The 18,171-nt window shown below is 36.3% G+C and overlaps 1 protein-coding gene and 1 long non-coding RNA gene across 3 annotated transcripts in view; both read left to right on the top strand.

The window, feature by feature from the left end:
• LOC100877819 (uncharacterized) overlaps positions 1-18,171 on the top strand; it is a 688,459-nt gene that overhangs the window by 571,476 nt on the left and 98,812 nt on the right. The window lies entirely within an intron of this gene.
• Positions 6,677-9,150, top strand: LOC143264826 (uncharacterized). The gene is made up of 2 exons (XR_013038785.1): positions 6,677-7,905; positions 8,043-9,150. It is a non-coding gene; the product is annotated as an uncharacterized LOC143264826 (long non-coding RNA).

Here is an 18,171-nt window from a genome sequence, read left to right as displayed (position 1 = left end):
AAAATTTATTAAATCATGAGTGACTTGTGTGTAAGTTAAATGTATAAATTTAGAGTTTGTATGTATGTTGAACTTTGTATTTTGTATATCGATAGTTTGCCTAATGTCTAATGTTTATGTTTAATATCTAACGAAGTTGTCTAATGTCTAACTCTCCGACGATATCCAGGAAATTTCCGCGATCCAGGAAAGCTCGAAGTGGGCGTTCACACTTCCTCAAACTTGGAAGGGATAGCAAAAATAATGTTCCTATTGGATAACAAATATTGAGTGGAAGTAGCAAAAAAGTGACGTAGAGAAAGTTGGGTTTTTCCCAAAATGACCGTAGCGAGTAATAAACCTAAGGAGTACCTCGACATGAATGGAAAGTGCAAACAAAAGACTCTACGACTACCGGCTAAGGGTTCTGACCCCAGATGTACTGGCAACAAATCAAGAAAAAATTCGCTCGAATGTAATGACTTCTTGGGTCCTATATCTGCTACGAATCAAAAGCTATTGAAATTAATAAATGTTTTCTGAAGGACCTAAAAATTACAAACTATTGTGCCCAAAACTTGGCCTAAGGTCTAATCCTCTCTAATATGTATTCTACAATCTAACACATACATTTAATGTATACAAATCAATAAATGTAATTATTAATATCATTAAAACGTATTATTAATTAGATATGTTAGTTATGTGCAAACTTATATTTTGTTTACTATATTGTGTAAAAGTAAATTCAAGTACTGTTTTAAATTTATATTTAAAACTAAAACTACAGAAGATTGTCCAAAATTCATTTTGAAACCTTAATAAAAGCGAATCATCCCCGAACTGTTTTACTCACTAAAGTTATCAGCTAATTACTCAAACGGAATGTTTATCACGGCGCACTCGAAGAAACGATTACGTTTGAACGTACCGTGATTTCAGATGTTGGTAATATCCGCGATGGATCTACGATGAGTGTGGCTTTAACCCCGTAAAGCGGCCTCAGTTATTAGCCGCCCGCTTTGATACGAAGTCGAAACTGACTTCTGCTCGGCAGGCATTTCGATTTAGCCGAGATTAGATCTCTTGATCTTGTTTACTGGCTGTATAAACGTTCTCCGATCACGCGAAAATCGTATCTAACCGTGTATGTCCGTTTGCATTGAAGGTAATTAACGAAACTAGGCAGTCCAAAAGATTGATTTTTTATTACATTTATCAAAGCTGACATTCTATTGCTATTACAATCTCTCTAAGCTACAATAAATTACGTTCTTTTGTTCAAGATCCTATGTGTATCACGACTTGTGAAGTATGATGAAACGTGCGTTTCGCGTCTGTAATATTCGTTCAATTGTATACATACAGTGGAGGACAAAGGTATTCGTACACTTGAAATATAGAAATAAAAAGAACAATATTTTCTATATTATTAAGTATATTTAATCATATATAGCTGTATATTAAACATTACACTTACAGCAACAAATGACCTAAAACTGAAGGCAGTAACATTATTTAGTAACTGAAATGACTTGAAATTCAGAAGATTGTAAGAAATCACCGGGACAAAAGTATTCGTACACTTAATTATTGTTCCAACTATTTTAGCAGGAATTTTATAAGTTAGTATTTTGTATGCAACTCTTCCGGCAAATCACTTCACGCAACATATCGGGCATTGACAACACCAAACTTTTAACGAAGTCGGGTTCTATATTACACCATTATCTTTTAAATTTTTCTTTGAAGTATTATATCATGTTTACGCACATTTTTTCTAGTTTAGCCCACACATGTTCGATAGGATTTATGTCAAGCAATTGTGTATTGGTATTAACAATCACTGACGTACTATACATACATGTATAGGCTGTATGTTTTGCGTCAAAGTCTTGCTGAAAATAAAATTCATCTAATGCATAAATCTAATTAATTCTAATTCATCGGCACTGTTTTATAAATTTTCTTTTAAAATATTTAAATATAAATGTTTTGTCCATTATTTTATCTATTATTACTAAATAGCCGCCTCCAGAAGGAACAATACGTCCCCACACCATCACACTTCCATCTCCGCGTTTCGTCGTCAGTTGCATATTTTTGAAATCCAATTCAATATTAGCTTTTCGCCATACTTTTTTTCCACCGCCTGACTCAAAAATATTAAATTTTGATTCGTCGGAAAATGCTACGCTTTCCCAGAATTCGTCGCTAGCATTTATGTATTGTTCTGCAAATTCTAATCTCTTTTTTTTGTTTATTTTGCTTATGCATGGTTTCTTCCCCGCAACTCTACTGGTATATCCAATCCGATGCAGCACTCTTCGTACTGTTTTAGGGTGAATTTCCTTCAGCATATATTCTTTAAGGTGTGGTGCAATTTCAGATGCACTGGGATCTGGTTTTTGTTTAATAGTTCGGATGATTTTGCACTTTTCTCTCGTACTTAATTTTCGGTATCTACCGGTTTTTTTTTTATTCTGCAATGTTCCTTTTTTTCATACTTGTTTATAATGCTTTGTACAGTCGATCGACTTCTTTTAAGTATTTCTAATATGTTTCTACATGATTTACCTTCTTCATGTAACCGTATAACAATTTTTTTTTCTTTTAATATTGTTTCATTACGTTTTCTTCTCATATTGCAAATATTAGTGTTCAAGTATATTTGCCACGATTACTACTGACTACACTAACAGAATATGACTTAATGTAATGGTTATATTGATCAGAATGTCCTAATACCATCGTAATTGTTGTATATATCGAGATAAATATATCAATATAAATTTTATCCCGGTGATTTCTTGCGGTCTTGGGAATTTCAAGTCATTTCAAATTACTACATGATGTTATTGTCTTCGGCTTTGGGTCATTTGTCGCTGTAAGTGTAATGTTTACTATGCAGGTATATATGATTAAATATACTTAATAATAAATTAAGTACACGATATTGCAAAAATATAGATCCACATTTAGTGTAAAAATTTAAACAAAAATTATAAATTTTCAAGATATTATTTAAACAAATAAAGTTTATTGAAATTTTTTACGCACAAATATTCCCTATTTAAAGACGAACAATTTACAAAAAAAAGAATCCAATTATCTTCTTTAATTCCGGAGATATTCCCAAAAATATGATTCCAATCCCCAACTTCGAGGGCTATTTTCACCCCTTCAATGAGAACGACGGCTGATAAAAAAAAAATACGTGTCAAATATTTTCTTGAGAACTATCTTTCACATAAGTTTCATTATAAAATAATTTTCAGAAAAAAATACACCGACTTCGAAATGCACTAAAAAGTATAAAATAATTTCTATTTCCTAATGAACTAATTTCTATTTCATTGAATCATACAATTACGTCACAGATATGAATGGAACCTATTTACTTGTTTGTAACGTCCCCGGGAACATCACATTAAATCCAGTCGATAAATAAAGAAACATGCTAATGCGTATATCTTTTTCTATTCTATTACCGACCGCAAATTTCCGACTGCACCATAAAAATTCGCGTGGTAATGGGATGGGGTAGCTCACGCGTGCAACATTGTTTAGATTAGATCACCGATCGATGGCGCGCGCGTTAGTTAGAAAGAGACAGAAGATATACTTCGAAACAAAGTTATTATAAATTATTATTTAAATGTTTATATTATATATTATTAATTATTCACTCATTATAAATTGCGTTATATTTTTAGCTATTATTTTATGTATTGTTTGCGATTAATTATTTCTTCTATTAAAACACTTATAATTTACGTATCTAAAAATTATTAAAAATACAATTTAACGGGAAAACTTGTGAAAAACTAATTAATAATAAATCAAAGCGTATTTTTATTAATCAAACTAATATATATTTGCTACTAAATAAAGCGTAATAAAATAATAACTACTTTTTGAGCGGGAAAAACCCATGATTCTCTGGGTATAAAAGGGCGTGCAGCAGCGGCTGCAAGCGCAGAACAATCTTGGAAGTACTACGTGCCGGACCTCTTAGGAAGCAACGAACTGGAGCAGTTTTAACTGGTAAGAGCCTACAAGATTCTTAGTTTTGACTGGACAGCGGGTATCAGCCATTTGGATACTCGATCGTTGGGTAGTTCTAGTAGCCAGCTAACGCAGGCTCCCCGTTCAAACTGTCTTGTATCTGAAACTCCGTAAGGAGAGTGCTATGCTCAGCCCCAGAAGAAACTAAGACATCAACGAGAGCTCGCCAGTCACTCATACATATTTCTTATTTTCCTGAATTACTAATTTGCCGTCAGATTCTCGGAGTTCGCTCTGGGTAGTTTAGTAGCCAGCTAACGCAGGCTCCCCATCATTGAGCGGCTTGGTCTCTGAAGCCCGTGTCTTTTGGGTGGCGTTTCAGTAATTTCAGTAAATAATTAAAGTCGAGTCATTTTTATTTGCAACTCTGTTGATCACACGTCGGTCACTTGATTCTTGCATCGTTGGGTAGTTCTAGTAGCCAGCTAACGCAGGCTTCCCAATTAAGCGATCAGGTTTTGGGTGTCGATTTGTGCTCTGACGAAAAGGGCCATGAATCTAATTAGTTTAGAGTCAAACAAGGAGTAACTGTTCCACGTTTCATACAAATTTTAGAGTTTTGTAATTAACCAAATATTGTTCTGTCAGTTCTGTTGGGATCTAGATCCATTATTAAATTGCGTTATTTTCTTGCATTGCGTATATCATTATAAAACCGCGTAATTGAAGTAGTTAGCTACCGTTCTGCGATTTGCGTCAACAACAAGTCTATTATACTCCAATTTGCTTATAGAATTCAGTCACACATACATTTTTATATTTACTAAAGTAATTGTTAATTATAACTCTTTTTCTCATCATTATTTGAATAAACCTAATTAATGAAAGGTATTAACCTGTAGATTTCACTCTTTAACCACACGCCACCACGATCCCACATTCTTCTAGAATTAGTTATAGTAAAAACGAGTCGCTTAATAAGCAAAAGCCGTTCTTTGCTTCATAAGTGCTGTAAAATACCTGAGTCTAGTACCAGGGACGTTACACGTTAGGTAGTATATTAAATACATTTCAACCTTTTCGGAGGCGACGCAAAATTAAAAGCTTTTCTTGAACATGTCAACCTTTGGACAGCCGAACATAGGCAATGCTTGTATAGCTATTTCTTTTTCTATACATAAAATTCGGCAGCATGCCGGGAAGTAGGTGTTAGTGCGTATAGAATGTAACTATGGTCTATCTAGCCCTTTGCGGACGGGACGGTTCGAAGTGAACCGTACCGTGGGGCCGAGCTCCTGCCAGGATAGTCATTAAAAATTGCCAGCGCATGTTTCTGCTTAAACGCGGTTTTCGTTCATAGCATTCCAAGTCAAATTTTGGACATATTATATGTACATGCACAGATTTACGTGCATGCACACATGTACGCGTTTCTCGGCTCTATCAGTTGTTTTCGCGGAACGCATAGTTAAGTTTCTCGCTCATAGCCACGCATTTACGTGGGACACATATGCGTTTCTCGGCTCAATCAACTGTTTTCGCCAAACGCATATATGAGTTCTTCGGCCAATTTGATGATTTACGCAGAACGCATATATGCGGCGGTAGTCCGCAAAGGGATAGATTCATAGAGTATGCGACGGAAAGACTCGATCGCCGCATATGCTATAAAGATAGAGCCCATCTGCCGCAAATTTGGTAATTCCCGCGTCATGGGCTCCGTTTATAGGTTCTTAGATCCATGGCTTCCGCATGCGAACGAAGTCGATTCAATTTCATTTATATCAGAAACGTTACGGAATGAAGATGCAGTCGTTACATTTACGTATATTACCAGATATATCTATAATGGTTCGTATTCTTTCTCAGGATTTATTAATTACCAATACGCCATACCACAATCAACTGGTTATTGGCAGCAACGTTTACTGAGGTATTTTTAATTTTGCGCCGCCTCCGAAAAGGTTGAAATGTATTTAATATACTACCTAACAAGTAAATAGGTTCCATTCATATCTGTGACGTAATTGTATGATTCAATGAAATAGAAATTACTTCATTAGGAAATAGAAATTATTTTATACGTTTTAGTGCATTTCGAAGTCGGTGTATTTTTTTTCTGAAAATTATTTTATTTCACGCTTTTTAGTGGAATGGGGAGAATTGTATAGGATACTGTGAGACAGTTCTTCCGGGCTTTTTTTTGGCTGCGTAAATGCCATGAACATAATTAAGTAAAATACAACATGGACATTCGTTTTCCAATTTCTTTTTTCGCTAATATCTTGAAAACTAAAGCTTTCCGTCAATTATGCATAAGAAAAAGGTTGTCCAGAACCATGCCCCTGACAACATATTAAAAGGACATTAAAATCGTTCAAAGTTGATTTCAAAAGTTAATAACAATTTTTTTCGCAAATATCTCGAAAACTAAACATTTCCGCGAAATTTGTATATGAACAAAATTGTTCAGAATCATGTCCGTGATAAGATATTAAAAGCGCACTAAAATCGAGAAAAGTTTATTTCAAAAGTTGCCGGATTTTTTGCAATAACAACACTTTGCAATTAAAAAATGAAAACTTTTTTGATAATGGTACCAATGGGGAGTTAGAACCTACCAGATGCAAAAGGTTTCGCTCCGATCGGTCCATTCAGCTAGGCGTAATCGGCGAACATACATAGAAAAAGAAAAAAGTTGCCGGTTGTTTTTCAATAACAACACTTTGCAATTAAAAAATGAGAAATTTTTTGATAATGGTACTAATGGGGAGGCAGAACCTACCAGATGCAAAAGGTTTCGTTCCGATCGGTCCACCCAGCTAGGCGTAATCGGCGAACATATGTAACGTCCCCGGGGAAACCTTTTTTCTTTCTACCGGCATCATCGCGACAATCTTCTATCCATCGATTAGAATAGTCAATTATCGACCGTAGTTGCCAATTATCGACAGTACATTAGGTATCTATTACCATATCTATCAAATTCGACAGTCGGTAATCAGTATATATATGTACAGTGGGTAACAAAAGTAAGTAAACACTTTGAGCTTGTAGCAAAAAACTATTTATGTCAAAGCAAATATGTAACTTCAAAAAACAAATTGTATATCTACAGAAACTACATGAAATAATCTATATAATTATGCTGATAAAATGTTCATTAGTGCTGGATTTGCTCGTAAAAAATAATAAAGATTCTCGGTATGCAACGAATACACGTTCCAAAAGTAAGTAAACACGACCGGCATTGCTCGATAACTTTTTAATACTTGCAATTTTGCTATTTATCTGTAAATGACTCTTATAGATTATTTCATGCTGAATCTGAATTCACAAACCGTTCCTTTGTAGTGGTTATCGTTCTCGAGAAAATTTGACTTAAAGGAAAATTGTAAGTTTTCAACTTTGGAAATGTTTCACAGTCTTATAGTTGCTTCCATTCATTTTATTTTTATACCAAACTATTCTGCAAATTATCTTGAATAAAATGATAGGCATTGTGATAATGTTATAATTATTTAATTACGTTTAAATGCCAATGGAAGTGAAGAAGAAACCCAAGACTCGCCGATGTCTGCTGATGTTTTTTAATTTATTTCAACGACGAAGAATTTCAGAACAATTCTAATCAGATCAAACGAAACAGTAAATATTACAGTTGAAGAAGATACTCAAGAAAGATAACAAATCGTGTTATGCTTTGAGTACATGTGTCAAATGTTTCGGAAAATTATTAGCACGAAATCCGAAAAACGTTCGTACAAAAAAGATGACCGCCAGTGATGAGTATCACTGCCATTACTATGTGAAGTTGTTACATGTTTATTTATTCTTGATCAATGAGTGCAAGACTCGGCATTTAAACGTGTTGACTTTTTAGTGTTAAATATTATTAAATTAAATTTAAATTTGAAGGTAAGTTATCTTAAATATTTTCAAGAAGTGTTTAACATTCCGTATATTGCATTGTATTTTTCAAATCGTGGATATTGTACTGTTTAGTTTATTATTTATTTAATTTTACAACATTGTGCATTTCTGTTTTGTCATAGAAAAATGGAAGGAAGAAAACAGCTCACAAATGAGGAACGCAAAATTGTTATACATATGCATAATGAAGGCCATTCGTACCGAAAAATAGCAAAATTTTTTTAAAAAACCCCAGCTGCTATTTTCAAAATAATTGCTGCGTATAAGAAAGACGGACGAGTTTCTATAGGGCAAAGATCTGGACGGTCGAAATGTACAACAATCCGTACAGATAAAAAAGTTATAAATATATCAATGGCATCACCAAATTATGTCGGCACCAAAGATCCAAGCTCAATTAATAGAAACAAATATAAATGTGCCGAGTACATAAACAATCAGAAGAGTATTGCATGCAGCAGAAAATTATGGGCGTGTTGCAAGAAAATTGCCCTATTTAAGCAAAGCAAACTTGAAGAAGCGTATGCAATTTTACGAATCTCATATGTTGCAAACCGACGATTTTTGGAAAAAGATATTATGGACGGACGAATCCATGATTCGCATGAAATACAGTCATGGTAGGATGTACGTGTGGAGAAAACGAAAGGAAGAATTTTCATACAATTGTATAAGACCTACACACAAAAGTATGAACGAGGGTATAATGGTTTGGGGGTGTTTTTCGGCTAGTGGCATTGGGAAAATTATACCACTAGCCGGAAAAGTGAATTCGAAAGTGTACCTAAAGCTGTTACAGGACGTCATTATACCCGAAGGACAGCGCTTGATAGGAAATGATTTCATTTTACAGCAAGATAATGCCCCCATACACAAAGCAAAAATTATCATGAATTATCTTAAAAGTAATGATATAAATTTATTGGATTAGCCGCCACAAAGTCCGGATCTGTCACCAATAGAAAATATATGGGCCATTCTCAAGTTAAAAATAGCTGAGAAAAAGCCAAAAAGTATTAAAGAGTTACAGAATATTATAATTGCAACTTGGCAGGAATTTACTGCAGATGATTGTTTAAAATATGCTTTATCTGTACCAGGCAGAATTTGCAAAATGTCACAGAGACAAGGATATCATTGCGGGCATTAAGTACAATATTTAAATGTTTTAACTTTGTAATTTTGTGTAGCAATAAAAAGTTATATTTATAACTTGTGTTAAAATTATAATTATTTTGTTTTTTACATAATTCTTATTTATAATAATACAGTATTTGCGCAAATGTATAATTGTTACTATTATTATTTTATTAAATTATACTAGCACATTGTTTTATGTAGAATCTGTTATACGTTCGTTAAATTTAAGGTTAAATGAATGACTGATATCGTATTCTTCATTGCTTAACGCGAATATGCAGTTACAGCAGTGAGACTCATCACTGACGGACATCTTTTTTGTACGAACGTTTTTCGGATTTCGTGCTAATAATTTTCCGAAACATTTGACACATGTACTCAAAGCATAACACGATTTGTTATCTTTCTTGAGTACCTTTTTCAACTGTAATATTTACTGTTTCGTCTGATCTGATTAGAATTGCTCTGAAACTCTTCGTCGTTGAAATAAATTAAAAAACATCAGCAGACATCGGCGAGTCTTGGGTTTCTTCTTCACTTCCATTGGCATTTAAACGTAATTAAATAATTATAACATTATCACAATGCCTATCATTTTATTCAAGATAATTTGCAGAATAGTTTGGTATAAAAATAAAATGAATGGAAGCAACTATAAGACTGTGAAACATTTCCAAAGTTGAAAACTTACAATTTTCCTTTAAGTCAAATTTTCTCGAGAACGATAACCACTACAAAGGAACGGTTTGTGAATTCAGATTCAGCATGAAATAATCTATAAGAGTCATTTACAGATAAATAGCAAAATTGCAAGTATTAAAAAGTTATCGAGCAATGCCGGTCGTGTTTACTTACTTTTGGAACGTGTATTCGTTGCATACCGAGAATCTTTATTATTTTTTACGAGCAAATCCAGCACTAATGAACATTTTATCAGCATAATTATATAGATTATTTCATGTAGTTTCAGTAAATATACAATTTGTTTTTTGAAGTTACATATTTGCTTTGACATAAATGGTTTTTTGCTACAAGCTTAAAGTGTTTACTTACTTTTGTTACACACTGTATATTTCAAGGAGTTTCTTATATTGCAAGGCTTTTCCCCTAAACCGAATTATTCGAACTAATAAATTATTATGATTTTTCAGGCTCAATTCTGTCTAATTATTTTTTTTTATCCTCCTCCTCAATCAACTTCAGACATTATTTTGAAACACTGTGCATGTTGGAAAGATTTCGACGATACAATACAATTGTAAATGTGTTATATAAAATATTAAAAAATGTGATATTCAATTCTATTTATCATATTATTAACTATATGATGTTTAAAAATTTCCATAATTATACGACATACAGTATTTCATTATTCGAGAAAAGTCATGTAGATACATTAACTGTAATATTTCCAACCATAACACCGCACACTGTGGCGTTTCATACTTAAATTTTACGATGCATTTATCAAATGCCGGCAAAACCATCCACTCTATTACTTCCAAACAATCTAACTCGTGATAAAACGAGCGTTTCACAGGAAATTCTGAAACTACGAAAATCCGTGGTATTAAAATGAGATAGTTGGGCGAAATCAAATGTGGTTTAACATTACCTGCAGATTCCCTGTATTTGAGAATTTTCTGGTTGACCAAGTTCTCAATAATTCATTATCTTCTCATGTAACAATACACTACTAATGTACGCAATTTTATAATTTCACATAAATTAAAATTCTAATTGATTGTATAAATTATAAATGATAATTTGTATTGTATAATAATAAGAGTTTAAAGAACTCAACATTCTTTTTCAACATGTTAATTTTCATAGCGGATCATTAATAAACGAAATTATACATTTTATATAGTTAAATAATTAAATTAAAAAGAAGAAAGGACCACTTTGAGCATCATTACTATTACTCTAGTAATATAGTGTAACGAATTAAAAATTTAAGATCCATAATTGAATTATTACATAGCATGTAATACATACAGGAAGTCTTACAACTCATAAAACTCCCGGAAAGGGGTGGTAGGGAACGTGATTCTGAATAAGATTTTACTTTGCACAAGTAGGGTTTGAAGCTTCGTTTTTGACTTATTAAGCAAAAACATGCACCAATCGGACTAAACAGACCAAAAGCGTCTTTGCTTCGGAACAGTCAAAACATCTAGTTAGAATTCTTTATATAAACTCAGTTAAATAACGAACAGAATAATTAAAAGTAGTGTTCATTTATTCATTCTTCGTGAATACATGACAAGCAAATTTGAATCAGACTCACGTATTGTTTAAAAATAATCCTGTTCCAGTAAGATTATGTTCTCGTGTCTTTATCGATCCTGATCTTTCATGAAAAGACACACTGCACAATATCTGATGCCACAGCTTGGTCAGTAAACTCATTTCACGTCGCTGTCACTTCTAATTGTCATTTTTAACTGTAATATTCTGCTGCCATTGTTCACTAATTTTCTAATGTAACTAGGGGGCTGTGCCCCCTGGCCGCTTCGCGGCCCAACCCCCCAATGCGCTTCGTGCCTATTTCGTGTGAATGCGCTTCCAAAGTGACATGGTGGATGGACCGTGGACTGTGGAATGCGGAGGGTAGTGTTGGGCGTGATAACATTAACGTTATAACGTAACGGTGTCCCGCGTAACGCTGTCACGGTTATATTGTACTCTATCATACTCTATCATACTCTCTATAGTATAAAATCATAACGTAATGGTGTCACGTGTAACGCTGTCACGGTTAGGTTAGGTTAGTAAGTATGAAGGATCAGGGCGTGGACTGTCGTGGCGAGCGCACGTGTCCGGCGGTCGCTCCGCGTTAAAATCCAGTTTTGGTGGGAAAAAGTGGTAAAAGTGTGATAAATAATATTGTGAAGTGAGGGGAGACCGTGGGGGAAGTGAGCGGTGAAGTTTTGTGAAAATCGGAGGTGAAATAACGAATCTACAAATAAAAAACGAAATTTCGGTAATGGCGACCTCCACGCGACGCAAGGGAAAGCATGGGGTGCAAACCCATGAGTAAATGAAAGCGAGGAATCGAGTGTTCGAGCAGACCGCGGAATAAAATAAATATGTGCGCGACTTAAACACGATTATTTTTATATATCGCGAGTGAAAATAGTGCAATTTAAGGGTGAAATTTCCCTCGAAGAAGAACTTGCGCGAACACGTGGTCGTACGACATGTGGAAGTTGCGAGAGAACGTCGCAGAAATTAAATAAATTAAATAATGTAAATGTCAGTAGGGATTTAGAGTGCGGGGAAAGGGCGACCGAGGCATGTTGAATGCACGCGGTGACTAGTTTCGGTTATTTTCGTATTTTCGTGATTTGATAGTAAATAAATAAATAATGGCGTCGGTCGAGCAAGTTTCGATATATCATACGAACACGTGGGCATCTCCGCGCGAGGGAAAGCGTAGAGCGTAAAGGCCGGTTCGCAAACATCCAACATGGCGGAGGAGGGATCGCCACAAGCGCATGGAGAGCGGCCCTTAGAGACGAAGCCTAAGGGTGAAGCGGAGGCACGCGGCAACAAGCAAGATGGCGGAGACATAGCGCTTTTTTCAAATGGTAAGCGGATAGGTTGAAGCAAGAAGACAGTGAGGAGGAGAAGAGGAAGAGGCGAGACGACACGGAACGAAGTGAAGGAAGGAAGTAACTAATTAATAAATAAATAAGGTGAATGAGATTAATAATAATAATAATAATAATAATAAATAATTAATAATTAACTAATAAATTATTTATAAATAGTGAAGTGATTAGTAGATTAATAAATAAATAAATAATAAATCAGGAATAATTAACAGATAGGCAATTAATTCGGTGTAGTGTTGGGAAAGTGTTATGGGAGTGCAGTGAAGTGGAACGATGGTGGAGCAACGGGGCCGTATTGAGAATATCCAGCATGGCGGAGGAAGGAACGTTGCAAGCACTTGGAGAGCGGCCTTAAAGGGTGAAGCGAAAAGATGCGGCAGCAAGCAAGACGGCGGAGGCATGGCGCGCTTTTCAAATGGCAAGAGGAGGGGAAGAAGCGAGAAGACAGCGAGAGGGAGAAGAGGAAGAGCAAGAGTGGAAGAGGCGGAGAAACGAATATAGACACGACCGATCAAACGACTCAAACCCGCAAGGGAGGAAACCGGTGTCAGCCTGGTCATAGCACCATTAGGGGGCACAAAACGGGGACCGACGAAGCGGGGGAGAGGATGGAGAGAGGTCAAATTGAGCAAAGCACCCTTCTGGTCAACTGTTGATTCAACTAGGGACCCAGTCGTCAGCCTGGTCATGGCACCATTAGGGGGCGACAATGGGGACCGAGTGGGATCGGCGGGAGAGAAGAAAGAGAAATTTTACCAAGAGCAATGGGTTCATGTAGCGTTGTGGAAGGAGACTGTGGCGTGATAGGAAACGCGGGGAAAATCGGACAAACAGCGATGATGCAAAGGGCAAGGGGACGGGAAAGGGGGAAACAGACACGAAACACGACGAAACGGTGATGCGCGAAAATTCGAAAGGTGCGGGGGTAGGGACGGGAACTTTGCGGAACTCATCCGACGGAAATTTATGCACGAAAGGGTGGGGCTGGAGTGGGGGTGAGCGAAATTTCGAACTCAGGCAACATTTAGTTGAACATATCGCGAGTCGAACGTATCGCGACACTTAGGTGCGAAATGGTGGGGAGAGGTCGCGGTTTTTTGCTGTATGTTCGAACTCACCGGGATGCGGTGCCGAGGGGGCGTTACAAGGTCAAGCCGGAGGTCAGTGCGCATGCCCGGGAGCCCCCCCTTGCAACTTGACGTAGCCCTTCGGGCCAAGACCCTTTGAGTAAGGGCATCCATTCTCCACACATGGAACACACACGTGAGGGGGTGGGGCGTGGAGGGAGGGGGATAGTCTTTCTTCCACAACAAGCGACCGATGGCCTAGCGCAGGGGGACTATATCCACCGACAGGAAAGCCTGTCGGGTTACCGCCACCCTCCGCCCTTGTGGCGGGGCACAGTGGGCCAGCGCGGCGAATTAGCTGTTCACGGCCAATTGTAGCGCTATTTGAAGACTTCAAACGAAAGTATAGCGGTCGCTGTGTCGTTCCAGCATTTAAAACAAGTATTATTATTACATTTAATCACACCGGATTATTTTCTTGCCAAAAAAATTAAAAATAAAACAAAAATAAGCGTTATATTTCAAAAAGTTAGTGAATATACTATACTCTTAATGTGGACGTTCAGTTTATAAGCATAATTTTTATTAACGTAAACATAAGTTTAACATGGAAACAATTTTTATGAATAAAAATAAAATTTATTTATTATTACTTATGTATCATCGTCATCGTCTTGTAGGTCTTCTTGTAACATTAATTTTTCTATTTCATTCTTGAAAATATTAAAACGCGAAAGTGTTTTATAAACTTTTCTGTCTTCTGCCGAATTTGAAGATATTAAAATATTGGACGTATATAATAAAGTCTGAAAAAGGTCCGTCAATGTTTCTAATTGCGAAAATTTTCGTGTGTGGTCTCTTCTAATATCTCAGAAATCTTTGTTTCGTGTCTCCATTGCTTCTTCAGAAAACAAGAAGGTTTACAATGAAGGTTTTCAAGCTGGTTTCCAATGGGCAACCCAGCACTTTGTATTATATCTGCACCATGCAATAATATTTTGTGCAAACTTAATGGCATATAAAACCAGTATAAGTGTACGATTTACCCGCTCAAGTTGCCCATTTCCCCTCGGAATTCCAGTTGTAATTAGCGAATGTTGAATATTTTCCCTACTACAATACTCTTGAAATTCATTAGATGTAAAAGCAGTTCCTCTATTCGAAATAATACGACGTGGGTTTCCAAATGTTACTGCCTGTTTTTCAAGTCGCAGAATCACTTCACGAGTATTAGCTGACTTCGTCGCATAAAACCAAACAAACTTAGTAAAAGCATCGATAACCACTAAAATATGTCGATAACCCTTCCTTGTTGAAGTTAATGGCCCGAGGTGATCAATATGATATGTGTCTAACGGAACTTTGCCTTTGGAAATTGGCGTAAGAAATCCATCTTGCTTACCCATTTTTCGTTCCGCTAAAATGCAGTCAATACAATTCCTCACAAATTTCTCCGTTTTAGACTTCATACCTGGAAACCAATAATCCTTTTTAAGCAATTGTTCCGTTTTCGTTGCTGCAAAATGTCCTTTTCCATGAACTTGTTTAATTATCTGAGACTGCAAACTTTTCGGTACAACCAAACAAACGTCTGCATCAATAATTTTAAAAAGTAAACCCCCCCGTATTAAATATCCGTCCATTTGCTTTGCTTTCACACGTTCAAAAATTCTACATGTCTCATCATCTTTCTGCTGTAATTGTTTTATTTTAAATGTCATTCCATTGTCCTTGCGAATTGACAAACACTCTGGTAATGGGTTCCTGCTAAGCGCATCTACATGAATCATTGTCCTGCCCGGTCGATGTTCTATACTGTAATTAAATTCCTCCAATAATAAAGCCCATCTCGCGACACGCACAGATAAATCCCGCTTTTTCATAGTTAACGCAAAAGCTTTACAATCCGTAACTATTTTAAACTCAATGCCTAATAAATATATCCTAAATTTTTTAAGACCTTTAACAATTGCAAGAACCTCTAATTCGTAACTCGGGTACTTCTCCTCCGCTTGTGTTGTTTTACCGCTTGCAAAATAAACAGGATGCATCTCACCATCATCATCACATAACTGCATCAATATTACACCCAATCCATGGACAGATGCATCCGTATGTAATTCAGTCTGCGCTTCTAACCTATATAATTTTAATGCTGGTGTATCACATAATTTTAATTTTAGTTCCTCAAATGCCGCTGTTTCCTTTGAACCGAAAACAAATTCAACATCATTTCGCAACAAATTGCTCAGCGGTCTCGCGATCGATGCATATCCCTTAATAAATTTCCGGAAATATCCAGTCAAACCCAAAAAACTCTGAACCTGTTTGGCTGTTGTCGGTTTTGGAAACTTAGCGACAGCATGCATCTTCTGTTTCGTGGGCCGAATACTGCCATTTTCCACTATATGACCTAAAAATTCAACTTTACTCTGTAACAATGCGCATTTTTTCCAATTAATTTCCAAACCGGCTTCCTTTGCAACTGTTAAAACTCGCTCTAAATTTTTAACTCCTGTTTCATGATCAACGGACGGTACAATTAAATCATCTACATACACTAATACTATCTTTTCTTTAATTAAACCTTTGAACACATCATTAATGAATCGTGCAAAAACCGCAGGCGAATTACACAGACCAAACGGAACGCGTAAAAATTCATATTGTCCATCCGGAACAACAAACGCTGTGAATTTGCGACTGTCCTCGCTTACCGGAACATGAAAAAACCCGTTTTTTAAATCAAGTGTACTGTATATTTTCGCGCCTTGCAATGCATCGAGTTGTTCATCTATAATCGGTAATGGAAATCTATCTTTCATAATTTTCTGATTTATTTTCCGATAATCTACACATAACCGTTTTGAACCATCCTTCTTATTCACTAGCACAACAGGACTCGCGTACTCTGATAACGATGGTTGTACAATATTTTTACTAAGCCATTCATCAATTTGATTATTAACGATGGTCTTTTCCCCAGGCGCTAAACGCCGTGCTCTTTGATAAACAGGAAGTTCGTCCTTTAATACAATACACATTTTAATATTTGTTTCACGCGTCTTTTCGGGAACATAATCAATAACCATATGTTCAAGTTTTTCTCTTAAAACAGCATTGCTTACATGTGATAAATCTATTCCGCTATTGTTTTCTGTACATTCAATACGGCATACATCCAGACTATTTTTATCGGTAACATGTTCCCCTTCACTTCTCCTTATTCGAACAACTTCCCTACTAATCGCGACCTCTACTTTATTTAAAAAGTCGGCCCCTATAAGTAAATCATATTTTAACAACGCATCTGACACTACATGAACCATAATAGCATACAAGCCGCCGTCGATAGAAATTTCTGCAACAAAACTACCGCGCGTCTTGATAATTTCTGAACCTATCCCACGAAAATTAACCTCACTGTTTTGCATTGCCGGTGCGCCAATTCGAACATAACAATCAGCTCTCATGAGCGTCAGGTCACTGCCTGTATCGATGAGGGCTGCTACATCGAAATTATTAATTCTCACCGATTTGCTGGTTTTCGGTCCTGAAGGCTGCGCCACCACATTTGTACTTTTTGATGTACTCACTGAATTCTGCTGCGTACAACTTGGTGCAATGTACCCGTGTTCTCCACATCGGTAGCATCTAAAACCACGCTCTTTTTTCGGACAGTTTCTGCTTAAATGCCCCATTTCTGCACAGCTAAAACAGTTTCCTGCATCTCCTCTTGGCGCCCTCCAATCACTTTGCCCACGCTCCTCAGATCTCGTTGATGGATTAACTCTCCACCGTTCACCATGCATACTACTTCCCTGATTCGACTGTGGCAACAATAATCTTTCAAAAGCTCGTAACATTGTTTCTGGGCTGTTAAAACAACTCAGTCGCTTGATTTCTCAGTATCATGTCAGGAATACCCTTTATTAGAAAATCAACCAGCTCGAAAGGATCATCAATAGGAACTCTGTTTGCCGGAATCATTTTGTCATGGTAATAATCTACGAACGACTCGCTTCTTCTCTAAACACGTTCCTGTAAATCCTGTAATCTTAAAGCACCACTTTTACTATGTCGAAAACAGAACATTCTACGATACTCATCCAATAATTTATCAACTGGCATAACAACAAATTCAGGTCGAAAATATATCCATTCTTGAGCTCTACCACGCAATCTCATTCCCATTAATATCTTTGCCTCATCGTCTGACAATTTCTATGTATTTTTCAACATCTGAAACTATTGCGCCCAAACCGGAAAATCCTCTAACATCCCGTCAAAATACCCCAATAATTCAGCTATTGATTTTACACTTACATTCCTTCTCGACTGTAAAAATTGTTGTTCCTCCATTACACTGCTATTACGTTCCTGCTCCTCATGATGTAAGCATCCACGCTTCATATTTTCCAATT

Source organism: Megachile rotundata, chromosome 7 (genome assembly GCF_050947335.1).
Source record: "Megachile rotundata isolate GNS110a chromosome 7, iyMegRotu1, whole genome shotgun sequence".
Classification (NCBI taxonomy): Eukaryota; Metazoa; Arthropoda; class Insecta; order Hymenoptera; family Megachilidae; genus Megachile; species Megachile rotundata.
Note: the sequence above shows the minus strand (reverse complement) of the source record. Positions and strands in the feature narration are given on the sequence as shown.